At 42.1% G+C, this 27,375-nt stretch overlaps 1 protein-coding gene across 5 annotated transcripts in view; it reads right to left on the bottom strand.

The window, feature by feature from the left end:
• Positions 1 to 27,375, bottom strand: part of raraa (retinoic acid receptor, alpha a) — a 167,529-nt gene that overhangs the window by 57,455 nt on the left and 82,699 nt on the right. The window contains exon 1 of one of the 5 annotated variants that reach the window (XM_061705665.1): positions 5,814 to 5,901. The exons of the other annotated variants lie outside the window; for them this stretch is intronic. The gene's annotated coding sequence lies outside the window, so the exon portion shown is untranslated. Of the gene's footprint in view, positions 1 to 5,813; positions 5,902 to 27,375 lie in introns of those variants that run through there. 5 annotated transcript variants of the gene reach the window in all.

The following is a 27,375-nucleotide window of genomic DNA, read 5'->3' as shown; positions in this document are numbered from 1 at the left end:
AGTGATCAGCATTTCAAAAGAGAGGGGCACTGAGAATGTAGATGGAGCAGCGCCCCTTTTTTACTGTTCTGTGTGCGCGTGTGTGTGTATTGTTGTTGTTGGTTCCATATGAAAGAGTTCACCCCAACATGTCCCTGATGTGTATGGAGGTCATCTGGGAGTCTTGCACACACACTGCTCCATGAGTACAATTTCAACTTTTACCCATCTTCAGCATACCCTCTCATAAAACATTGTATTTTAAGGGTACAATGGCTTATCAATAGGCTTATTTCTTTTTTTTTTTCCTTTGTGGTTGACCAGTTCCTTCTGCACCGATGCATTACAGTGATCATTTTTTTTTAACAAAACAGGCTTACTGAAATATACTTTAACCTATTTTTACTCGGTATTGTCCAGACCGGACTTTCAAACTTGAGGAGACATAATGTCGCGTGGCTTCCGCAGAGGGAGGGAAGAGGCGGATTTTTACAACACTTGTCAGACAGTTGAGCGTTCAAGAGCGATCAATTTGTGAAAAAAAATATGACATTTTAGGAGGTGACAATGTGCATGTTAAGCTCAGGTGGGCCACGAAAAAAAGATGTGCCAGGCTGTGAGTTTTAGATATTGTAGGTGGTCTCGATTGTATCTTGCTGTGACCGAAATGGACGTGAAGCAATAGCCCTTAATCCAGGATCTAATTCAAAGAAGAAAAAGGAAGTTGAAAGTGGTCATCAACACGTGGTGTATTGTGTCAAAATGTGCATCCACTTCTGTCAACACCCGATGACTGATGTGCCGTTACTCAACAATGTTGCGTATACCTTCACCCAGTGCCAAGGGCAACATTTTATCAGTGGAATCAGTCTTCTCTGACAGTATTGCATGTGGCGTCTCTATTTCTAAATACGAAGCTGGACTCAAGCTATAAATTGCCATGGATGCCCGCCAAGGCTGAACTGTTCAAGTGAAAAAATAAATTGCGGACTGCCTTACTTTTTGGGTTTGTTTGTCCATCTGGTCAAGTTAGGATGACAACTTAAGAGGTTATGATTGGGCTGCCATTGTCGATTACGGTTCCATGGATGGCATGTGCCACTTTTACTCGCCACACTATCATTTCACTTCGCTCAGCTCTGTTCAGCTCAGTTTGGAGAGGTTGGTTTTGCCACTTTCTAACTCTATTGCGGGAAACTGCCAAAAAATAAATAAATACATTTTTAAAAAGACACGACAAATGCATTAATCAGAATTGGATATTCTAACATGGAAACAACAAAAATGGGTTTCCTGTATGGCTTTAAAAGGCGGCGCCTGGCCTGTTGAGTGACGCGGGTGTCAGCAAATAAGAGTGTACAGTTGGCTCGCTGTTAACTGGCTAACTGTTAGCTAGTTTGTGCTAAATGACTCGGTGTGAGCTGTGGCCATCGGCAGCTCGTGAATAAATGTACGTATTGCGTGTTTGTTTTCTTAACGTTTGTTCAATAAAGCGATTCAAGGTGCACCGGCGGCTGTGTCTATATTTGACCATTTGCGGGGGCATTACAATACATTCTCATTCGCAATGGTAGGCTATATTATCTTAGCTAACATTGATACGACATCTTGTTTTGGCGATCATAAATGTGCTGTTGTGATAGTTATTAGTCATTAGTTATGTCTGACAACATTCGGTCATTGTTTAGCATAGGTTTATAGAAACTAATAATATTAAACCCAACAGTATAGTTGTTTTAGCGGGTGGGAAAACACATATTTACATCACACTTAAGCATTTGGCAGAGGTAATAAAAATATAAATAATGAAAGATATAGGCGTGTAAAGTAGGAGAGTGTCAGAGCTGTGCAAAAGCGTAGCTGTCACGTAAACAAAAACTTGAAAAAATGCGGAATGATTATAAATGTTTTCTTATCACATCAGAATTCCATCTGTGGTGGAACTTCCCAGAGTGAAAAGAAACACGGAGGGGCTCTGGGCTGACAGAAATAAAGATGTGCAGTCACTATGGCTACCTAAACCATCTGTGTTGTCAACCCATAGAGAGGGGGAGTGTCTCAATAGTAAGTAAATAGGCTAATGCGAAAAGTGAATGGCTCAGAAAGGCAGCTCATTAGCGGGCCGCATCTTAGCCATTCTCTCTGCGTTACCACGGCAGGAGGGGGGCCAAAACACGAAAAAAGAGCCTTGATAATATTTAACCAGCGCAGATCTATCATCAATCTGGACCCCTCCCTACAAACCATCAGTCCTCACCCCCAACTCTGGCCTATTGTCATTCACACCCCGACTCCCTTTCACTCCTTATTCAATATTTTTGAGCCATTGTTCTGCCTTACATGCCCCCTCTGAACTACATTACTTCTCCCACTCAGCTATGAAAGGAGCGGGGTGGCGGTCAGGCAAAAAACATAATATGCTAGAATGCCAGGCCTAACAAAAACGTCAGCTGGCCACGGTGAAAGTCTGGCTTTTGTCGAACGGTGCATCCTGTGTACGTCGGTATATGCCAGCTAAACACTATTTGCAACTAAAGCCAACAGTATGATGGAGCGATCCGCTCTTATCCCTTCACATCTCCTGACATCTTTTCATTAGTGCTGCCAGTGGGCCTTGAAGACACGGGAAGGCTTCGGCTGGTAAGAAAGAAAGGCAGTTCATACACAGTACACTACATGTGTACGCACAGGTCCATGCATATTTCTGTTTTGCATGTACAGTCTTGCATGTTCAGCACAGTTTGCAATTTGCCCTAGTTCGGACTAAACTTGTAACAGCAAAATCTGTAAAAGGATGGGAAAAGGAGTGCCGGGAACTCCTGGGAGGCCTGGATAATCATTCTGCTCCTCAATTTAATTATCTTGTATATCTAGTACATGATGATCATAAAAAACATAATATATAATATAAAATATATTTCCCTGTAATGAGGTAAATGTCATGAGAGATATGTTCCAAACCCACTCACTATAGATGAAAAGCTATAAAGAGAGCCCATGTAAAAAATATTTCTTAATTGTATGCCTCTCACATGCTTTATACACATTAAACTTATTAAATTACATTTTAAACACACAGTAAACTTATTTGAACAAAAAAAAATAAAACATTGCAAGCATGAAATGTGTTGGAAAAAGTGTAAATATTGTAATGTCTGTGTACATGAAGTGCCTTTAAGAGGCAGGTCCTAGTGGGGTGGCGTGCGATGTTCGCGAGTCAGTGTGTGAACGTCTGGGCGTGAGCTGTGGCTGACAGCAGCTCCTGCGTGAGTGTGCTCACTGTGTTTTAAAGTTCTTGCTAGTCTAACGTTTTTGTTGCCTGCTTGCGAGCCGTATCGTATTCAAAGTACGGGAACATACCTCAAGCAAGCCTTAAACGAACGTCCTCTCCTGTCCTGAGCAACGGTCACCACCAAGACAAGTTTTTCCCCATTTTATTCTCATTATATCGTCGGCGCGATCCACTCTTGTCAAATACTACAACAACCAGGAAAAATGAATGCTATTTTGTCTACCATCTTTCTTATGCCTTGATATAACTCATGTTTGAGCTGCGAAAATATTTCTGTGGGACTTTTCCACGCTGGGACAACGAGGCACTCTGAAGCGGCCTTGCCAGCGCGAAGCCCCGGTCCACACGCCAGGCGGACTACCCCTTCCCACTCCCAAATCTCAGCATTCACTTGACAGGGTTTAAATATAACATTTAATAATTATTATTATACTAACAATAATATTATTTGTTTTGTTAGTGAGGAAATTTGCGTTAAACTGAAACTGCAATAAGATTACGCAAGCAAGTGTTCTCCAACCGCCCCCCTCCCCCTATGTCTTAAAAAGGTAAAATAAGCACAAAAAGTTGTGCAAATTGTTCTCCAAACGTGTCACTGTTTGCACTGAGTAAACAGAATGATTCATATTTTAGCACAGCTAAGAGCCGGACTGTCTAGACCACATGTAACCAGAAGTGTATGCTTTCAAGTCTGTGTTTATCTGCGATGCAAAGTTTCAATGTTACTGAGCTGGCAATAAGACAATAACCTAGTTGGATACGCGGCTCTCCTTGTGCGTGGATCGATGGTACAATCACCCATACGTAAAACATTATCACAATTGCAGCATTCTATGTTGTAGGGACTGTTAATAATGTAATATACAGGACTATTTTAGCTGATAAGAAGTAGTTTACTTCTTCCAAGATACAGCATAATGTGCTTGTAAACAATGACAAGTGTCATGTTGAGGGTATGAGCCATCAAAACATCTGAAATGGGAGTCCCAACCCTCATCGTTCTTATCCAGCATGTGGCGTCTTTTGGCAAGCATCAACAGTCTGAAACACAACTGCGTTGTTATAGTTATCACACGCCAAAGTGTTTATCTGATCTAATGTTCTTGTTTTGAAATGACGTTATGCAACCCTTCCTGATAACTGAATGACATAATACAGTGTAGGCAATATACAGAAAGACGTCAAAACTCCCATGAGCATTAACGGTAATTATTAACAGTGTCTTCACTTCCTCTCTCCTCTTAACCTCTTCACTATTTTGCAAAACCACTCAGAAGTGGACTCAAGTCACGCATAAGACAAAACCCCGGTGAGCAGAATTCCATATGGAGCAACTGAAGTGGACTAAAGTCGTAACAATACCACAATGCAAGCGTAAAACTGCATCCCATAATACAAAAGCCCTAATTACAGTCATAACTAGAATAGCACTTACGAATGTGTTTGTATATTAGCGGTGTCTGACCGACAGCCACTGGTTGTGATGTGATTCAAAATGTTAATCTTCGGTGAACAAAATCGCAATTTCGCAGATGTACTGTAACAGCCAATCAAAAATCCACATGAGCTTTCACAAAAAACAAAAAATAATACAAACCCAATACATTTTCCTACCAACCTGTGACTAGAAAGCAAAGCGCGGATAGTCCCTGTCGACGAGATACACAGGTGCGATCAGTGGCCATCTGCTGCTACTTTGACAAGCGCACCATGTTTTTGTGGTTCAGCATTAAATATATACATCCATCCATCCATTTTCTGTACCGCTTTCTCCTCACAAGGCTCGCGGGCGTGCCTATCCCAGCTATATATAATAAAACAATACAGTATAGCATTTTTGTGGCGCCTCAAAACCCGAAACAGGGTTGCAGTTTCTCCATTGCAGTGCGCCAGTACATGTGTGGTGCTCAATCGCTTGGTGTGCAGGTGTGAGTCACCAACTGTCATTATTTTCGCTAAGGTCCACTTCAGTCGCTTTTGGCTGTATCGCACAATAACTGACACTTCAGCTCAGTGATTAGCGAAATGATTACCTCCACCAGTGGGTTTGATTTTTCTTCCTCCAATTTTACTTAATTGGTCCAAAAAATAGCATTTTTCTATGACAAATAATGTATTTTTGTTCATCTAGCTATCACAGCGACATACAATATATTGACAGGCAGAACAATTTAATGCTGTTCAACTAGATGGCAGAAGGTCCGATTAACCTGCTGCCATTCATACAACAGAATAATAGTGTCGTGTTCGACTAAACAAGCCCAGATTTCACACTGAGTAAATACATTTGTCAGCAAATTAAAACGAGATTATCACATTTTGTTTGGCGGTGTGCTGTGAGAGTTTTCCAATGGAAAATGTGTGCTTTGGTTCAACTAAGGGTGGGAAAGATTGCACTACACATCCTGTCCTGACTTCTAAGGACAATATTGCAAAAGCAAAACAAACACAAAAAAAAGTCAATGTCAATAAGAAATGACATATAACAGAATTTCCACCTCAAAAGTCTGTTTGTTTTTGGACTTCATGTGAAGCTACTCACCTCCCGGGCTCACGCAGTAATCCTCCCCCGGCACGTTTACAGATTCCAATTTGGGAATGGGTCAATATCGCATCTGGCTAACCAGTTTGGATGCCAAGGATTGCTTCTCTAGTTCATGCGCGCGCACACACACACACACACACACACACACACATACACACACACTCCATCCAGGCCTTGTGTTGCTGACGTATTTTCTAATCTATACCTTGGGGTGATGAACGTCATTTGTGTCAGAGTGCCTTTTGTGGTCAACACGTGGCTAAGCATTTCCTGACAGTAATGATGACCACTTGAAACCGTGTGATAAGAGGAGCGTACATCTGCCGTTTGGACCCAGTTCCACGTATCCAAGCAGACACAAGCAAATTAAAACAGAGTAGTCAATACAAGAGCACAAACAATCAATGGTGTTATTGAGCCACAAGCCACAGAGGAATAAAACCCCATAATGGTAACATCATTTTAACCACTCTTAAGTCATTTCGAAGTGAGCCTTCACGTTCCAGATTAAAGTACCGCTTGTCATAAAGCCACATAAGGTGCTTTGTTACAGTCCAGCGCTATCACACAGTCACAGGCACGCACTTATGTACCGCAAATGCCATCATCAGCACAATGCAGGTGCCCCGATTATTCCAGCAAAGGAGGCAACAATGGTGGCCGCCCGCTGTCTGTCTGTCAAAAAATTCCGCCGTCTGGCAAAACAGCTGAGTATGGGCCGCATCATCCAGGGTACTTCAGTTGTCCCAAAGCGAAGTCAAACAATGGCTGACCGCGTGTCAACACTGCAGTGACAGCTCGGGCTCTGTTACACTGTTGTGTTGATGTCATTTGAACCTATAAAGTTTGAACTACAAAAGCAGAGGATGATTGAGAGTATTAAGTGTCTTTTGCTTGGAATTGTGCTCATGCGATCATGTATCTCTTATCCCAGTGGTTCTCAAACTGGGGTCCAGGGGATGCAACCGATACCGTTTGAGTAATCACCGATACCAAGTACCGACACTTGAGAACGTCATTAGGTTTTGCAAATTAAAATCAAATATTGTTCAAAAGCACAAAAAGCTTTCTTGAACGTGCCATAAGTTGCAATCCAATATCACACCTTTTGGAGTAACAACTTGTCATTACTGACTTTTAAACATCAAACTGCATGTTTGTTCACTTCAATGTGGCCTGTCATTACATATTTCAGCTATACAATAAAATGTGTCAGGACAGCTGCAGGGATACATTAGCGCACCATTGCTTACTTCTCTTTACCCTGTTCTAAAGATGTGAGAGGCAGTTTCTTTTTTTTGATACTGGTATTGGTGCCCCCCTAACAATTAGCAATAATTATTATGTCATGCCAACATATGGGGGACAAGTGCACTAATAAAACAAACATAATAAATGAATGTGTTGTACCAAGTTTAGCTTAAAGAACACAGAATAAAGTCATATTTTTTTTATGAAAAGATGCCCATTTATTAAGAATGAAGCCCCATTTAAAAAAAAATCTTTTACAAAAATGTTATTATTAATTATTATTAATTTTGCGAGAATAAAGTTGTATTTTTCTTCACTTCTTTCACTTCTTTGTGCACTTGATAAAGTTTGACTTTAACATCATGACATTGCAAATATCTTGGAAAAATACGACTTAATACTCATAAAATTATGACTTTTCATCCCTATAAAGTACGTCCTTGTTTTTGTAAAAATGACGACTTTTTTCTTGATCCCTCCCTTTGTCCCTCGTGCCCGCCATGAGGAAACATACAACTCTATATAAATCAACTTAACCGCTTTGCCGTATGCCGCTAGGCTGAGCCGCCATGAGGTTTACTGGTCACACGGCCGCACTCGCTCGGCTTATCTCGCGCGGCGCAGCAGTCAAGTGGTAGCAAGAGCGGAGCCGGCACTCTCGGTGGTTACGCTGATTGAGTAGCAAACAAAAGAGTGTATGACAGACAGCGTGTGTGTTTATGCTTAAGCACAGCCTCTCAGCTTGCACACACACTATATTTAACCATGCCTTGCTTTCAAAAAAAGAAACAAAAGCTTGACTGTATAATATTTTGGATTCTGTATTTTAACCATGTAAAAAAAGCACTTCGTGAGTCCTCTCTGTCAGAAGCAATGGTGGCCAATAACGAAGTAAAAACTCGCTCGTGTATTTAAGTAGATTTATTCCTGTATTTGGGCTTTACTTGAGTATTTATTGTCCAGAAGACTTTTTACGTTTACCTCCCACATTTGAAAACGGTTTAATAGTAAATTTGACAGTTTTTGTCACTCAGTTCACAACGTTAGCAGAGAGCATAGGCGAGCCACGGCTTGCTCACTCCTTTTTTTTTTCCTTCACATTGTGCCAAGTTATCAAAACTGTGTTGTATAAACAGTAATTGACATTGACAGATACTTTTACGAATACATTTTTTAATTTATTTAGTTTTTTAAACACAACTATCTGTACTTCTACTTAAGTAGAGCGTGAATACTTTTGTGTGCTTTATAAGTTAAATAAAAATCAATCAATCAATAATCACTCACTCGCTGACTGATTCAATGCTACAAACACATCAGAGGATAAAAAGCTTCAAAACATTTTACCCACAAAGGACCATAATACATAATCCAGCAATAAATGCCATATTTTCATGACCATAAGGCGCACCGTATTAAAAGGTGCAGTCTCAGTTACGGGGTCTATTTCTGTATTTAACACATACATAAGGCGCAGCGTATTATTGGGCGCAGGCATGGTAAAACATATGCTAGCTTAAAACGTACGGTAGCATGCATGCACGCTAAAACATACGGTAGCATGCATGCTAGCGTGTGTTTTTAAAAGGCAGTGGGAGCATCCGTTGTACTTTATTGAAGTATTTAACAATGTCCTCACGTTATTTTTTGATCAATCCTCATCCACAAATCCATCAAAGTCCTCATCTTCTGTATCCGAAATGAACAGCTGGGCAAGTGCTCCATCAAACATTCCGGGTTCCCTCTCGTCATTGGTCGGTGGTCAGTCTCGTTGGCGGGGGGCTGTTCAGCAATGATGTCGGCGTTTTCCTGCTTCCTCCACTTGCGACCCAAGTTGATCTTGACTTCTCTCGCGGCTGCTCGATTCCCATGTTCCTCCGCGTAACTGATAGCTTGCAGTTTAAACTGTGCTTCGTAAGCGTGTCTCTTCGTAGGTGGCATTTTCGGAGGTCCTTAGCCAAACCGATGTTGTTCTGCACAATGCACATACCGGCGCTATATACCTACTGGTGTCGTGCCTTTTGCGTCCTCTTTCACGCGCACCCTTCCCCCTTTAACGTCCGCATGCTGTCCTCAGTCACGTCCGCCTTTCCTCTATATAAGCTGCGTGTCGCCAAGAAATGCGCCCAGTCAGTCAAGCCGAGCGCTCATCAAAGTCACACACAACAAGTACAGATTTTGGAACTCGGTGCACACATAAAGCACTATAAGGCGCCCCCCGTCCATTTTGGAGAAAATTTAAAACTTTTAAGTGCGCCTTATGGGCGTGAAAATACGGTATATGTTTTTTTTTTTTTTTTTTTCCATGAACACTGTATGGCCTCTGGTAAGAAAACGGATCTCCACCCCTTATTTAAACACATTTATCCTTCTACATTACACAAATCGACCCGCATTTGCATAATATGGTTCTAAAACGAGAAGCAGAAGATACTGTCAGTAGGGCCATAAAAAACCCGAGCAACATTTGTTCTCTGCTGTCGTATTTCATATAAAGGAAACACTGGTTAAAGTCTGGTTTCCTCTTTCTGTTATTGTTGCCAAGTTGCAAAATACTGCCAGCATTACAAAGTGAACCCAGTTGCCTAATTATCAAAGCCACTTTTTATTGTGGTGGTAGCACACATTTGCATGATGGCGGAGTCAATTGCAGTTTCTAATAACAAGTGTGCACAGGATGTTCAAGACTCAAAAAATGTACATCAACAAGTAAAGGGAAAAAGCCTTAAGCAACTAAGACTCAATCCCGAGGAGAGCGTGTCATGTTGGGATGAAAACTATTGGAAGTTGCACTGTTAAGTTTGGCGCCCTTTCTCTCATCTTAATGTTTCCTGTTTCTCGTAGACAGGAATGCATAAGCTACGTTAGCAATGTGAATAGTGTGACATTATGCTACCATGACACAGTTAGTAAGTTTAAACGGCAAAAAAAAAAAAAAAAAAAAAAAAAAAAAACATTTACATATTTTCATGCACCTCTGGACACGCATAGTTTTGTTCCTGTGCTTATTGAGGGTTTGAATAGATACATTTGATAGCCACTGTGGAAAAAAAGGTGAATTTTTAGCTGTAACAATACAGGTGGGAGGGACAAAGTCTTATTTTCCTGGAATCGGGACGAGAAGACATTTGTCGAGGAAAAGATGGAAATTGTGGCTTGCACGAATCAGCAGAGCTTATTTTACTCTGGCCAGATATCCAATCCATATATCCATGTTTGTTTTGAACACTTCGTCGATGGAAAGGTCAGAATCAGAATCATCTTTATTTGCCAAGTATGTCCAAAAAACACACAAGGAATTTATCTCCGGTAGTTGGAGCCGCTCTCGTACGACAACAGACAGTCAATTGACAGAACACTTTGGAGACATAAAGACATTTACAAAAACTGAGCAATAAAGGGTTGCTAGTTATCTGGTAATGCCGGTACAATTGTTTTTTTCTTTTTCTTTTTAACCTTTAGGAACGTCACAAAACGCATGTTACTTATTACAAATACAGTAGAGAGCAAACGTTTCTTTCCAGTCATCATCTACTATTTAGGCCTCATCTCACCCCATCCAAGGAGGTTGGAAAATGATCGATAGAACTTTGGAGCCAGCTTTCATTTTATGACCATTTTAGCATGATTGGACCAATACCTTTTGTTTTTCAAATGGAATTGATACTCAAACAGCCCTCTTCAACATACTGTTCACATTTTGACAAGAGACCAACACGACACCTACAAATGATCAACATAAAAGTGAAAACAATTTATAGAGCTTTGTTTGTCCATCTGTTCGTTAATTTGCAGGCTACTTCCTGGTTAATGGAGGATCAAGCACAAACAGGGGTGCCAATATGATCCTGGGGGTTGGACAGTTCCAAGGGTACCGTGCGGACTCAAAAATGAATAAATAATTCACCCTTATCTAGATCATCACCAAAAGGGATTGAAATCTGATTAGTTGGTGAAAGCTAATGGTTGTTCCTTCCTCTACAAAGTTCTGTGGACATTGGCTTTATAATCATTTGTGTCAACCCGCTGTGTCCCATGAGTTCATTTTTTACAAGTCATTATAAAAACAAAGCTCATGGTGACCTTTGCACAGTACTGGATTGCATATGAAATGTCCATTTTGAATAGTGACATGATGACAAAAAGGGGGCCAGTAAGTTATCTGGTATGTACCAAACGTTCTGGGCTACACTGAAACAAGTACACGCTGCGACAGTCATTTTGTGTTGCACGGTCGCTTCACGTATCGTTCCTTCCCTCTTATATTCACTCAGACAAAACTTTATTGGCTCCGTGTCCTTTTCCGCCTCTTTTGTCTCCGGCACATTCTCTCCTCCTCTGGATGCGCAGTAAAATACCTTTATCTCTCCCACCTGCTCTCACCCGGCTCGCTCTTGGGGGAAGATCAGTGCCAGCGAGGAGGTTTATTTGTGTAATTTACATCCCCTCCGACAGCCTTCTGCGGCCAGACCCCTCATAAAGCAGCGGCTCTTTGTGATGAGCGCGCCGGCCATCTAGAGAAAGTTCGTTGTAAAAACAACACAGGGACACTTGGTATTGCTCGGCTTCCTGTCTGGCGCGGTGCGCGCGTGGATGTGTGTGTGGCCTGTTCGTGCGGAGTGCACTCTTTACAACCGAGGCAGTCGAAGGGCGGATTACTTGACCAAACGGGCTTTAGTACATCCAGGAATCGGGCATTAATCCTCTAGCCATTACGTGCTCGCTCGCACTGGCTAAAGGTCAAAAGCTAATCCCATTAACAGGTGATACGGGCTCACCTGGAGAACCGGCGTGAAGCGGCAATCGAGCAGGACAAAAAAAATAATTATAAATGAGAAACGTCAACACGTTTTTGGTGGAACTTTTTTTCAGCTATTGGGTGACTAACTACAGTGGTATTTTCGATATTTAGGTTTTTTTTGCATTGACGTGTGCAAACATTCTGAGATAACAGCGCTGTATGGTGGCAGTGAAGTCAACTTTACTCACTTCACAACAAGCTGCACTTTGTCAGATAGTGAATAAATCTTCAACCAAAGGCTTCAAGCCAGGTGGGTCGTAACGCGCTACATTTACTCCGTTTCATTTACGCGAGTAACATTTTCCATAAAATGTACTTGCCAGAGTACTTTAAATGCACCGTACTGTTTACTTTTACTTATTTATGTCAAGAAGGATCGATACTTTTACTCCGTTACAATGATCGACCTGCCGTTCGCTGCTTATTTTTATATATTTATTCATTCTTGCGTGTGCGCGTCAATTTTTAGACTCCACCTTCGACTTCCACGTAGGGCGCGCCCGTTGCGCCAATCAAACCGGATCACCAATGTCATTTTGACTCCAATTCACCAATCAGACGACACAAGGCAGTCACGTGACCGCACACGTAGCATTTGGGAGCCTTTCTTACTCAAGTAAATATTTGGATGACTACGTTTTACTTTTACTTGAGTCATATTACTCTAAAGTAAGAGTACGTTTGTCTCCTCTACCCACCTCCGCTTCAAGCCGTTTAATGCCACTCCCACCGAAAGTTCACTGTCAAACTAAACCTCAAACAAAGAGAATTACACTGTTTTTAAACCAACTACATATCTTTGTCATAAAGTCAGCTCGTTTAATAAGAGAAAATGAGAGGAAAAAAACGAGACAGGTTATCAACTAGCATATATGTGGCAGTGTTAGAATGTTTGAAGGAACAGATATTTGAATAGTTGAGTGAAATTCTTATCTGTTTGTGTCTGCATGGCTGTATTACACTGCCACACAAGTCACACAAACCAGAAGAAACTGCAATGAATTAATCATGATGCACAACCAGTTTAATTATGTACCTTGTATTTAATTATGTTATTACTGTATGTTTTTATAAAGTACAACATTATAGAGTGCAATTTCCCTTATTAAAAAAACACAGACATTTTTTTGCTGATTGTTTGGGGAGGCTGAAACAGAATAAAGGCATTCCCATTCATTTCAATACGGAAAGACAATTTAAGATAGCTAGGCAACACTAAGATTTTGTAAGATATTGTAAGATGTAACCTGTAAGATATTTTAACTGTTTTTAAGTATATCGAGGAGTTAATTTTAGGTGCTGAGTGGCCTCTAGCTAAAAAACAACAGAGGTTTCGTTATTGCTTGACAATTGCGATTTTTTGCGGGTTGCAAAGTAGACATACATGCACACTTCTGCCCCATTTTCTCAAAATCAAATCAACTGTAAGACATTTTATTTTAAGGCTAATGTTTTACTTGCCCCCCCCCCCACACACGAATAGCAGGGGTTCCTCTATATGTCGATATTCGAAGCAAGGTCGGATAACAAATCATCAAAAGGAACTGACATCAATAAGATCCTTAAAAAGAGCACCGCTAATAAGTGCAAAGATGTAGCGAGAGAAAGTGGAACGGAACGCGATCAGTAATGAGGGCGAGGAGACGCGTGTCAATGAGAGCGAGCGCGTACGGAGAATCGGGGTGACCTTGTGGAGAGAAGAGAGGGAAGAGACAAAAGAGGGACGCCGCTGTGATTCCAAAAAGTGAAGACGCAAACCCCCAAAAATGTAAATGAGCTCAAATTGACACATTATCAAAAAGCAGTGACCCAATCGCTGGCCTTCTTCCAAAGCCCTCACAGTGGTGCGTTAATGAGGGAGGTCAAAACACACACACGTACACACACACACACACACACACGTACACACACGCACACACACACACACACACACACAAGCAGAGCAAGAGCATCACAAGTATCACAACTGAATTGGAGCTGGACATCGGAGAGAACAATGACCTCCAGTGGCTGTACCCATTTGGTGTGTGTGCGTCTGCGCGCGTGTGTGTGTGTGTGTGTGTGTGTGTCGAAGAGGACTGAGGAGGGGTGGAACTCATTAGCAGTGTTTGGACGGTCAGCTCAGAGCATCTAAAAGCGGTAAACAAGTAACGCGCCTGCTCGACAATGTCACGCACGCGGACGCGGCGCATCCCGCCTCCTTCTGCAGGCGACGGCATTTCAAAAGGATGTGCGCCTAATTAAAACAGCGCAGACAGCGCCATATGCATGCTGGTTTCATTACCTGCCCGAATCCTTTCAGATCAGTCTCGGCAATGTAATGGATCAGGAGGAAAAGTAAATGTTGCAACAGTGTTGTAATGAGGAAGAGGGGGCAACGGCAAAGACATTAGAAGTACACACAAACTAAGTACTGTGTCAACATCAGCATGAGCGCCATCTGTCTCCACCTGAGGGTCTGTTCACACAAATTGTTCATTTTTTTTAATATACAGTGGAACCTCAGTTTTTGTGATTAATCCATTCCAGAATGTCTGACTGAATCCAAATCTTAACAAAAACAGAGCAATATTTCCCATAAGAAATAATGTAAATCCCATTAATCCGTTGCAGACCCCCAAAGATATTAACAAAAAATACATTTTTATAGGGAATAACTATCATTTTACATACAGGAAACAGTGTGCAGTAATATAAATGACTAATGAAATGGCTATATAACATCACTTTTACCTTTATTGCTTGTTGAAGATTGTAAGTAGATGAACGGCTCAGAAGCGTTCATTTCAAGGTTATATAGGACTTTTAGTCACTTCAATAGCAAATAACCAGTTTCAGATATTATTACGGTTTGTATAAATGAATGTAGTTTCAATACATTGTGCATCTCGAGTCAAAGATGAGGGTTTAAATTTTTTTTTTCCGAAGGTGATCCTTTAGTGCTTGTGCATACGCATGGTGTGAGGAGGTTCTAAATTCGAGTAAAAACGTATGACTCACATATTAGTTTGTCAAATGTTCGTATGTACGTTTTAAGCACAGCTTTGTGCGTATGCACTGTTGGTGAATGAGGCCCACTGTGATGTTATCAAAAGCTTTTCCCACCTACACAAGATTCCATTTTGAGTGTGGATGACCATGCAAATTGCATAAAAAAATAGTGTAAACCTTTTGAATGTGAAAATGCACACACACACACACACACACGAGCAGCAAACGGAGTCTTCTAATTCACTGTTTCCCCAACTTTAATGAGCTAAGGCATAGATGGCTGAACAAAGACACATTATGTGTCATAAAATAAATCATCATTTTCTGACCAATTAGGTAAAATTTGTTATTCCCGTGGCACACTTGCTGGATGTGTTGGATGTGTTATTTTATTCTGCCCGTCCTGCTGCTATTAATTATTCATCAGGCAGGTGAATTGGGACGCCCACAGGTACAAAAAGGGAGGAACACAAGAGTCCCTCTGATTAAAGGCTTTAGGGAGAAAAAGGCAACAGAGAAGAGAAGAAAGGAAGCTAAAGAAATAGGAATTGCAAGTGATAAAGGACATGCCTGTCCTACTTGTATCATTTTAATATAGTTATAGACACACATATACAGAACTAGGCTACATAAGGCCCAGGCCTGGGTGTGCGCATGTGCGTGTGTGTCTGTGCGCGCCAGTGAACAAGCGCGTGTGCCTAAGCAGCTTTCAGAGCGGAGACAGAAGGCAAAACAGAGCGCCCCCGCTGGCATTCTCAGTGGTGTGACACAGAAAGGTTGTTGGTTGGGGCATTAAATCTTAATGCACAGCAGTGCCAGGGAGGCGATGGAGCAAATGAGAAGATGAGAGGGAGAAAGCGGAAGAAAAGAGGAAAAGGGAACGCTGAAAGGTTGTGTTCGACAGAGGTGGCAGAAGTACTCGCACTGTGTACTTAAGTAGAAATGCAGTTAAGTAGAAATAGAAGGACTGATTCAACACCTTTCCCTAAGTCAAAGTAAAAAAGTACTGACTGAAACTTTTACTTTCAATTATATAGAATATCCCGTTTTGATAACGTGGCACAAATTGCAAATTTTCCAAAGCTTTTCTAACATTATGAACTAACAAAAGCAACTAATGATGACAATTGAAAAAAATCTCATACATACAAACGTGCGTGTGTTTTTTCAGAGTAGACGGACCAATTTTTGAACACCAGGCTTTTTTTTTTTCTGCGTGTCGTAATAACCCAGCCTATTTTGACTAAGTAAGGAGTACAAAGTACCAGGGCTGCAGCTATTGAATAATTTTAGAAATTATTCTTCTACAGATTATAACAAATTTAGGAAATTCTCTTGTCTTTTATGCGCTTTTTCCTCCGTGCTTATTTCAAGACTGAGTAGTGTGTGCGACTGCAGTAACATTAGTCCGTGCGGAGAAATCATCCCTGCGAAGCTTCGAGGCAGATATTTTGCTTCGACCTTTTACTGTAATCGAACTATTCGACTTATTCGATTAATCGTTGCAGCTTGAAAGTACAGGTATCTGTTTCCAAACACAAGGCGTAAAAGTAGAATGTCAAAAAAAAGACAATAATACTCAAGTGAAGTCCAGATACCAAGAATTTGTACTATGTTACTTCCCATTCCTGGTTTTCGGTGAAGAAAGAGGACAAGGTGAGGCAAGAGAGGAGGGAGGGACGCTGCCGCGAGGGGGAAAAAGAGGATATCCTGAGACGCCAGGAAAGAGCAGCGTAGCACTAAATCAAAGCCGTTATATCATCACGTGTTAATGAGTGCGTTAACACCTCTTCCTCCTCCTCCTCTCCTCTTTTCGCTCCGCTAAAAGCCTGGGCCCAAACTCCGTCATCCCCAATTCATCCTTTTGATGGCGGGAGACAAGGTAGATGATGAAAGGCTATGAACTCCCTTCTGAGGCACTCGGAATTGGACAAAAGTATTGGAACGTGCGGCCGTGACGCATACAGGTGGGGAAAATGGAGGAAAACATGCGAGTTGGTGGCCACACTTGGGAAGACTTTCTGGAGAGGTTCTCCGTTTACTTGTCACCATGCACTGGTGATGAATCTAAACAGCAACAATTGTGTTTAATCTGATTGTCACACAAATTCTGTATGTTGACAATGCAGTGATTTAAAGGTCCAGAAATAGTTGTTGCTCTATATGCAAATGAATCACTGGCACCATAAATTTCTCTTCCCTCTCTTCGCTTATTTTTTTTTTTTTTTCCTCATATCCTTCCTCCGCCTCTCTCAGCTGAGTGATAAACGCTGTCTGCGGGCTATAAATCCAGAGGGAGTCGCGACAGGCGTGCCAATAAAGCGCTCTATTTTCTCCCTGTTTGCCGGGTATGTCGGAGGCCTAGAGGAAGTGAGATAACATTAGGGGGAAGAAGAGGAGGAGGAGGAAGAGTGAAATTTCATCAGTGGGACACACACGCACAGGCACACAATGGCACATTGACAAACAAACTGAGGGAATAATGAAACAAAGTTGAAAAGATGCATGAGCCGATGGTGTCCTGTTCGTAAATGACGCCGACCGCGGCTAACACGCAGGGAAAATGCTAACTCCCTGTCATCGTCCCATTCGAGTGGGAATAGACCAAGGTTATTTTACTATTCATTGTTCTGGTAGAAATAAACAGCGAGACACAGAACGTTCCACCTCTGAGATGACAGCAGGCCGGGACTGGATATGTTTAAAAGAAGGCCTACGGCGTGCATTTTTGTTTTGTCACGATACTGTCAATGTAAAGGCGACTCGTGCACACTGCAAAATACTGTAAAGCCTTTTCATGTTAGAAGTAGAATAATATACACATAGGTTACAGTTTGATCTACAATATTTTATATTTCCGTAACGGGGGAAAATTGTGTCAAATTCCGAACAAGTCCGAAAGACTTCTGTAGACATTTTGGCTGCATCATCGGCGACAATATTAACATTCCAGCAATCCATGTCAAAGTATTTGATGTTCTGGCAGCGTTTCGATAATGGCTGTAGCAAGCATTTGGCATCTGTTGAGTCGTTCAGCCGGTGCCAGGAACATCTTCCAAAGTTATTAAAAATGTCTGCGGAAGGCTGAAAGCAGTGTCTTTCAACCCCAACGCTATTACTTCGTGGGAATCTACTGTATAACTGTTGTAATATTAACATTGTAATATGCAAGGATGCTGTAATATTACCTACACCCAACAAAGCCGTTAGAATCGCTCATGTGTTTGCAGTTATGCACCGCAACGCGGGAATTCTATCTTAAGAGGCTGAGATATGAGCAAGCTTGAAAGCTCCAAGGATTCATTTCGAGTCCTCCTGCTCCAAAGAGGATTCCCACCTGGTAGCAATTTAACCTCGGCCCGGTGGAGCAGACCCCGGCGAGCGGGGGGAAAAAAAAAAAAAAAAAACGTCTGTTGGGAAAGTGGTTTCATTTTTCAATCAAATAAATCATGACCTTACAGAAAATAATTTTTGTCTTTTAATGGCCTCCCTCGCGTTTGAAGTTCGTCGGGGGACAGCTCGGCTTTGAAGTCCGCAAGGAGGAGGAGCAGATTTCCCCATGTGTGTGTGTGTGTGTGTGTGTGTGTGTGTGTGTGTGTGCGTGTAAGAGTGAGCAAACATACCATTAAAACCTCCACATCCTTAAAACACAAGGGCCGGAGGTATGTCTCTCAAAAAGAGAAGTCCTGCACAGAACTCTGTACATTATAGTTACTCTGGCATATAATTTTGCTTCACGTAAAGAGAGACAAAAACACAAGGAAAACCTTTTCTTGCAAGCAAATAGAGTACTCATAGATGCTAAGCAGAAAGTACAGAGAGACAATCCTACAGCAAATGAATCTTTTCGTCTTATCTCGCGGCCATGTGCAAAAATGGCCTATTGTGGCTTCATAGGAGGTAACGTGCTGGAATACTTCCAGACCAGTCGAAAGTCACTTGGACCCGCAAACCTCACCGTCCATTCATATGCGCTGTATTTTCGTACACTGCAGAGCTACATTTTTAGAGCGGAGAAGCAGAGTGGCAATTGTGAGGCTTTTCGTTCAATAGGTTTCGCCCAAAGCTGCTATTGCCGTACAAAGGTATCAGACACAAGACGGAGGGCTGACATACGGTATAAAAAAAGAGAGGGGGGTATTTAAAGGGGACGTACTGTATTATGTAAAATGTACTTATTAATGCAAATATAAATTCAGTGGTGTCTTGAGATACGAGTGGCACGACTTTACAGGTTTTTGAGATACGAGATGTTTTGGGGCCAATTCTTTTGGTTGCACGCCAGAAGGAGCAGCACAAGGTCCATTGAATTGATGCAAAAAAACTTCAAGTATTCATAGTCTATTTAAATATGTCACTACTGCATGTTCTTGTTTAAAAAAAAAAAAAAAAAAGAAACAGAATAATGGCATTTCAATTCATTTCAAAGGGGAAAGATGCTTTGAGATGAGTGTTTTGAGTTACGAGCGTGGTCACGGAATGAATAAAATTCGTATCTCATGGCAGCACGGTAGTTGAGTCTCTGGAGTGCCTGCCCACCCATCAAAGTTGAAATTAAACAACCAAGTGAATTCTTAGTTGTCTATTTCTAAAAATGTGTGTGTTTGGTGATGCCATGCGCCACAGCGCTCCTGTACACTTATTGACATGTGTAAAATGGTGGCTTGGTAATGAAATGCTGCATTGACTAGCGATCTTTATGGGCATTAACCACACTTTAACCATGTTAGCTTCTTATAAATGACAAATAAACCTCGCATGTCGATGTCCATTACTGTCTTGGGTGCTCGCTTGTTTTTCATAATCTGGACTCTGCTTCTTCAAGTCTAAAGCATGGGCTCCACATATGCACAATCAGCCATCGTCACCTCCTAACCTGCGCGATTAAATGGAGAGCACATAATGGCCTAAGTGTAAGCCTCGAAGCTCTTCAACTCAGACGGGCATGGAAGAACACGGGAAAGGGAAGGGGTCAAGGAGGAATTAAGAGATCAATGAATATATAAGAATAGAGGGGTACCTCTAGTCCAGGAGTGTCCAAACTTTTTTCCACAGATGGTCGCATACACAAAATGCAACCGTACATTTTTTACCATTAGTTTATCAAAAAACACCAAAACCACTGAATCAATGTGGGCAAAGATATGAGAAATTAAAAAACACGTAATTCAATGATCTTTATTCATTAGGTCCTTATGAATAGAAATTGCAATTCACAGATAAATACTGAGGGCCACAAAACTCAAAAGATTCCTCACAATCTAGTAACTCCTTTGTAAAAAACAAAACAAAAAACAGCTGAACAGTGTCATTTTACGTCTTACTACTACGAGTGGTTGGTTTTTATGAAGGTGACAGTTTTTATCCTAGTTCCGTTCATTCCAATGGGAAGAATGACTTTGAAAATCTAATGAAATTCGTGGTTAACCAGCAAGTGAGTTCAAGCTTAAGAGTTCCACTGTAATGTAGACTTTTGGAACGTCAGGTTTGGCAGATGAACAACTGGACTAGGCATGGGACCGCTTACCGGTTTCATTTTATACCATGGTTTGAAAAAATAAATGAAAATAAATTCATGGTTTCAAAATCGAAACTTTAGATTCGCAGTAGGCTATGAGCTGTTTTTTGAGTCGTCTGAGTCGTCAGTGGAGGCAAAGTGACAAGACTACTCCCCATCAGGTTGTTGGTGCGAGCGGTCAGTGAGCCCGATGACTTTTGCCCTTTTTGAAAAAATAGGAAGGATAAGCAGAACGTGGATACAAAGACCGGCTGCTGGGGGAGGCACTACTTCCATTACAATATCACATATACTGTACGAGAGCACCACCCATCATTCTTAGACAATTAAAAGGTCGAGTTAATATAATACTATAACTCTGTCTTTGAGTTGACAAACTCTAAAGGAAAATATGGTCTGAAAGTCACACAAAAATATAGACCCAACCAAAATCATCCTCCGATTTCTATACAGTTTGAAGTGACCGGGAGCTGGGGCCTATCCCAGCTAAAAGACTTGACTACACGCCGGACTGGTTCCTGCCAGTCAATCACAGGGCACACATAGAAACAGACAGCCATCTCTGAGTGGAAACCAAACCCGAGCTGCCTGCACAAAAGTCAGGCAAGTGAACCACTACACCATATTTATCAAACTCAAGGCCCGGGGGCCAGATACGGCCCGCCACATCATTTTATGTGGCCCGCGGAAGCAAATCATGCTCGTCAACTTCCGTGATAATTGCTAGAATCTGTACCCGAATTCCACATTTTCATAGTAATAAACAATAATGGTCCACTGTATTTCCAAAAAGAAACATTTCAGGCAAGATCCAAAAAAAAAAAAAAAAAAAACCTCTCACATTAAGAATCAAAATGAAGTTCACTGGGCCTTGATTAAGTCTCGAAGTTATAACTTGAGCAGGATAAGTTAAGAGTGTGTGCATTAAACTTACAAGAATAATCCTTCTGATCCAGGGCTCTTTTGCGAGCAATGCTTTTATCTCGTGCAACATGTCCGCACCGGCTACATTTCGGTGGGATGGCCAGGAGCACAATATGGACCGGACAAATGAACAAACTGTGCGCTAATCCACACAAGCAACAAGACAAACTTCTGGGAGTAAAGTACAAACAGTCACCCGAGTGTGTCGACAGACAGCCGACTGCCTTCCTGATAAAGGCTTAAATATCCCTTCAAAACTGTTTCCCCTGGAGCGCCTCCACTACTTTCCGTGTGTACCTTCTGTCCAAGCGATCTGCTTTTGACATAAGAGTCTATTCTTCAAAGCTCTGGAAGCCGCTGACTTTGACAGCACATCTGCCAGGACGGAGACGCCCTCGCTTGTCTGCGTTGTGGGAGGAGCGCGGGAGCCATATACTGTACTTGTCCGTCCTGCGCTGATCCGGCTAATTTACTCCAAATAGCAGGCCTACACTTGCTGTTTGGGCATGCTTCATGGTTCATGTAGAAATATATTGCTCTTGCTACACAAAGACTGACACACACTAATTTATAGACTGTGTGTTTGGGTAGCAGACGTTAGGTCAAAGATACAGCAAAAGCTTTAGGAAAAAGGATGAGGAGGCTTGTTGCCATTGAAGATAAAAAGAAGAGAGGTTTGGGGGAAAAAAAGGCTAGGTGAAAAACATGATGAAAAGGAACAGGTGGAAAGAAGACATTGAGGAGATAAAACAAAAGTAAATTGAGGGCAAACGAAGTAAGCCGAGTGCTTACAGGAAATAGTTGTGTTTGATGGGTAAATATTGAATCAGCAAGATGTCAACTGTTGCGCCGCCTTCCGCGTTTCCCTCTCCGAGTTGTCTGTGTCAACAAAAAACAGACGATTTTCACCTTCACTCTGAAGCATCAAAACATAACATGTCAACACATATATTTACTGAAACGTCTGGGCACAGTACTGGCAACACAAAAGAACGTTGAAAGCCTCTGACTCATGCCCGATCCATTGGTCTCGTTGGGCGTGCTACAAGAGAAGTGAGTGGTCACTGGTGCCGGTGGGAATCGAATGATGATTCGTTGGGGTAGGGTGTGTTTGGGCCTGCACTGATTCAAGTTTTCTGAAGGGAGCCTCCATTTTCCCTTTTCTCTTGATCTTCCGCCTCTTTCTCCACAGTCTCTTCCAAAGAATGAGACCATTAGCAGAGTTTCTGGGTCACAGAGCGAGGTCTAAGGTTTGGCGCACACTATGTGTCGTTCTATCATTCTTCTTTCTTTTTCCCTTCAATGATCAGACACAATTGCCTCCCACCCTGACAATCTTGATTACTTATGGTATTTCACACAGAACACACATACTTTACAGTATGGTGGTTCATCACAACTTCAACTATCCAAGAAGCAAATCATTTTTTTTTTTTGCAGGAACACTATGTATGTGGGTTTCCATGTGTCTTTATACCTCACTCAAGTGCAATCCTCATGGCGGGGGATAATGTTTTTTGCCTGCATGGTGATTATCAACCCAAGTGGACAACTGCTTAATGGATCAGGATTTCCATGAAGTGCTGGGACATGGGCTGGAGAAGAGACAAGTTAGATTTTTGGTGATCAGGCAAGGATTAGAGTATTCTATTCGATTAATCGAGTGATTGTAAAAAAATATAGTTTGCATTTTTAAACACAGTACCATATGCAAGTGAGACGCAGGTATTATTTTTGTCCACTTGGAGTCACCATCCTCACATTCTACTGTAGTATCTGTGACTTTGAGTGTGTATGGCTTTAAAAGGCGGGGCCTAGGCTGGTGAGCGATGTGGGCGTCAGCGAATGAAAGTGTACAGTTGGCTGACTCCGCGTGAGTTCGACCTCTTCGCGGCTCAAGTCTGTGTGTGTTTATTTTGTAACTTGTTTTCTTACTTTTTGTCCAATAAAGCAATTGAAATTGCACCGGTCTGTTTTCGACCACTTGCGGGGGGAATTACAATATGTTCTAAGATGCGATGGTAGGCTTTATTAAATTAGCTAATATTAATATGTTACCTTATATTGGCAATCGTACATGTGCTGCTGTGGTACACATTGCACTTTATCTTCATAATTAAGTGAGAAATTAGATACTTCCAAATGGTCCAAATTTACTCTTAAATTATTTATGTAGTTATACTTCTTACTGAATCAATATCAGAGCATTTAGATCCAAATCGATTTGAATCGGATTGAAACCTAAAGAATCGAAATCAAATTGAATTGTGACATTCTTAACAATGCCAAGCCCTAGTAGTCACTTACAGAAGACAAGATTGTCAAAACCTGGTCTACGCAAATCTGCCAAAACAACTTGAAATGCTGCAATATGCATGCCACCCCAGTAGTTGGCAGCCAACTGCTTCTGGTGTTTCATTCCTCTCCATTTCTCATTAACTTAGTGGTTAGCATGGCTTCTCTGTCTTCTCCTGTTTTCTCTTTTTTGGGGGGCATGTCGCATAATTCGCTACTTAAATATCAAACATTCAATTTTAGCCAAACAGAAATAAAATATTGGGGTGTTTTTTTTCCTACTAAGCAGGAATAGTGAGCGCAAGGTGACTCACACGTATCACGAACTGGTTATACATGATATTGAATGCCAAGTATGCTTGTGTGTGCCTTGACTAAATTGTCCAGAGGGGGCGTCTAAAAGGCATACGGAGGTTTAAAAGTCAGCTAGAATTAGAACACCTTTTATTCATTTATAATTTATAAATAAATATTTTTTAAAAATTCTTTCAGTCAGCACATGTCTGGAATTTGTGTTTTTGCACGTGTGTGCGTGTGCACTTATCGGTCAGATTTTATCTCGACAGTCGCTGATCAGTCAATGTCACGGACCGCGGAATTCCTCGGCCTGACATCTGTCAACAGTTTCTGTGCAAAAACAACACAAGGACTGTCAAACTTCTAAGCTGTGAATGTTGTGCTACCTTTTTCCATAGTTGCGTTACTTTTACTCACTTACTGTATCTGTTACGGTTCAAAGTTAATATGCATGCAATGAAACATGCTACATACTGCTGAACAACCACAGCAAACGTTTTTATGTTCAAAAACTGTTCATTGATGGCATCTTTTGTGTGTGTTTATTGTGAGCATACGCACGCAAATATATTAAAGGGGACATTTGAGCGTATGTGTGTGTGACACTGCCAGAAGGCTGTGAGGAGAGGACACTTTCATGTGCCTCACAGCACAGATCACAGCGCTCAACAACTGTTTGCCTCTCATTGTAGATGAATAGAAAAGGGGAAGAGGCAACATAGCAAAAAAATACTAATAAATGACATCCGTGAAATGAAGGGGAAGAAGTAAAAAAGATCAACTGAAAATTAATTACAATGAGAGGAAAAAGGAAAGATTTAGTCAAACTGATGCTGCCTACCCGCAGGCTTCCGCTGGCATTGTGAACATCTGTTTTTAAGAGTTTCTTCTCTTGAAAGATAATATTATTACACCATTGCGCTTTTTTCAATCTGGCATAAAGTAGGACATATTACAAAGACTGACTCACTTACTCACTTAACAAACAAGGGCCATTTCCACCAGGCAGTACAGTTCGGATCAGTTTGGTCCCGTAACCAGAGGTTCTAAAGTGGAGCAGGATTATGGCGCTACTCCACCACACCGTACTGGTTCAGCGCCACACGACTGGAACAAGACACTCGAACTCATTCATCCAGGTCGTTATATTCTCAGGGCATTGAATCGACTAGAGCTGTCCTATCTCGTCTTTGAACATGAATTGACGAAGCCTGCTCGAATGAGAGGCGGAACGTCTTCTAAGACAACCTGAACAATCCAGTTGCAATCGATTCAACGCCCTGAGAATACTGCAACGCTAATGCAAAGCGAAACAAGCCCAACAAATGTGACATAAGCGCACCCTCTCCGAACGTATTATCGCTCATTTTGAGGAGACAAAGTGCTAATGCTATAGCCCAAAGCCGCGAGGTTACGTGTGGCAGCGGGCCCCTTAAGAGACGGTGCCAAGATAGAGCCGGTGGCCCCGTAAGCTGTGGCCCAGCCGAGCTCTTTTAAGCACTTTTGCACAACACAGCTTGCCATTGTTCCGCAGCTGAAAAAAAAGCGCATTAGCTGCTGAAAAAAGGGCTTTCCCTCTGAAACCCCCTCGGACAACAAGCAGAGCTCCGCTTGATATTTCAATCACTCTCCGAGGCCGAGCCACGCGGATCCATGACACTGCTTGGAATCCCCCCCACCCCTGCAGCCCGCTCCTTTCCCTTCCTCAATCGCCTCCTCCATTAGGTAACTGCCCTATATTTTGATGTATGCCGTCATTCCCGGCGCTTATCAGAGGACAATAGAGGAACGACGCCTAAGAGAGAGTCATTGACATTTGAATGTATGCGGCCCGGGTGAATTATGACACTTCGCGATGGGTGTCGCATAAAGGGCATTAGGAGATAGCGATATATATTTGTGTGCGGAGGGGAGATAAAAGGAAGGAGAAGGAGGTCAGCGTGAGAGCGGGTTGAAGGAAAGGATACACGCTAAAGGAGAGAGCGAGAGATGAGAAAATAGAGGCGTCCTTATCGCGTTACCCTTGTCTTGACTTCCTCACGGGGTCTTTGAAGAGAAGAGAGAGAGTATCTACTCTCGCTACACATCAGAAAGAGATTTAGATTATGCCAGTGTTTACCCAACTGAGCGCTGTATGGCTGCTGGCGACAGTCATGGCCTACAGTTTAGCTGCTCCTCGCTGTTTGTGCGTCAGTATGTGCATATATGGATTTTTCATTTGGCGTGAATGTTCACTATAGATAGCGTACGTCCTTGTATTCCTAATAGAGTGTGCCGTGCGGTTCGACACACGGAATGAAGCCGTCCACTGGATTATGCGCAGACAGCTCTCGGAAAAGTGGGGGCCCCGGGATTTGCATAAGCGGCTACGGATGTGACAAAAAACTGATGAAAGAAAGACATAGCGAGAGATAGAGAGAGGGAGGGAAACACGGAGAAGGGGCTTAAGAGAGTGGACCATACTTGCCAAGCCACTCGGGGATAAATCCTGTGGCTCGGATCAAGTATTCCGGGCAGGGTTTTTTGGCCCCAGGTTCCCTCAAAGCAAATGGAAAATAACAGGCTGTGAGTAAATAGGTGGCCGGGTAATGATAGCTCTGTCAAGTTCTAAAGTGGAGAGAGGCAAGAGTGCAGAGAGAGGAGAATAATAGGGAATGAAAGAGGAAAGTGTGGGCAAACGCACCGCGGTACGGGAGGTCAGATTGCAAATCAGACAAAAGCGGCAACGGGAAGGTTTGGGATGGTATTAGGGGAGCGGGACGTCTCACACGACAGGAGGCCAAAAGGGAGAAAAAGGGAGCAGGAAGACACGGTGACAATTTCTTGTGGAAGCCTTTTTGGATCAGACTCCAACTTCTGTCTGCACGCTAGAGATCCACATCTGGGTCTCAATCCCATTTGCTACAACAGTGCAACCTATTAAGCATTCGGCTCATACAACTTGGCATTAAACCGACATGTTCTAGGGCAAAACATGCCCAAATTGTTAGCAAATGAGTGACGGGCTTCCCCCAGCCATAGTTTTAACAAAGCTCCTGAAGCCCAACGTAACAGGTCAGCCCAAGGGTGCCCCCACTATGACAAAGCCGCACTACGGGTGTGCCCACAAGAGGACTGCAAATGACTGACAGTTTGTCAGTCACACCTTGTCTCTGATTGGTTGATTCCTTAAAATTCGTTCAGGAGGTATAAGATGGAGGCATAGAAGGCAGATTTCATTTCCCCCAGATCATTTTACTAATGTACTACTGTCAAGTTTATACTGACAGTTTTATCAGATATGACAAAAAGTCCGCCAAAAGCAAAGAAGCCTCAGCATGGGGTTAAATAAACGCAAGAGCAGTATCACCATACTCGTCACTTCTCAAAGTTAAGAAGAACGTGTCGTTGTAGTTAATTTCTTTTAACACTTGTGTGATACTAAAGAATGTAAAATATGAGTTGTTGTTTTTTAATCTGAACAAATAGCAGGTCGATTAGTA

Source organism: Phycodurus eques, chromosome 19 (assembly GCF_024500275.1).
Source record: "Phycodurus eques isolate BA_2022a chromosome 19, UOR_Pequ_1.1, whole genome shotgun sequence".
Classification (NCBI taxonomy): domain Eukaryota; kingdom Metazoa; phylum Chordata; class Actinopteri; order Syngnathiformes; family Syngnathidae; genus Phycodurus; species Phycodurus eques.
Note: the sequence above shows the minus strand (reverse complement) of the source record. Positions and strands in the feature narration are given on the sequence as shown.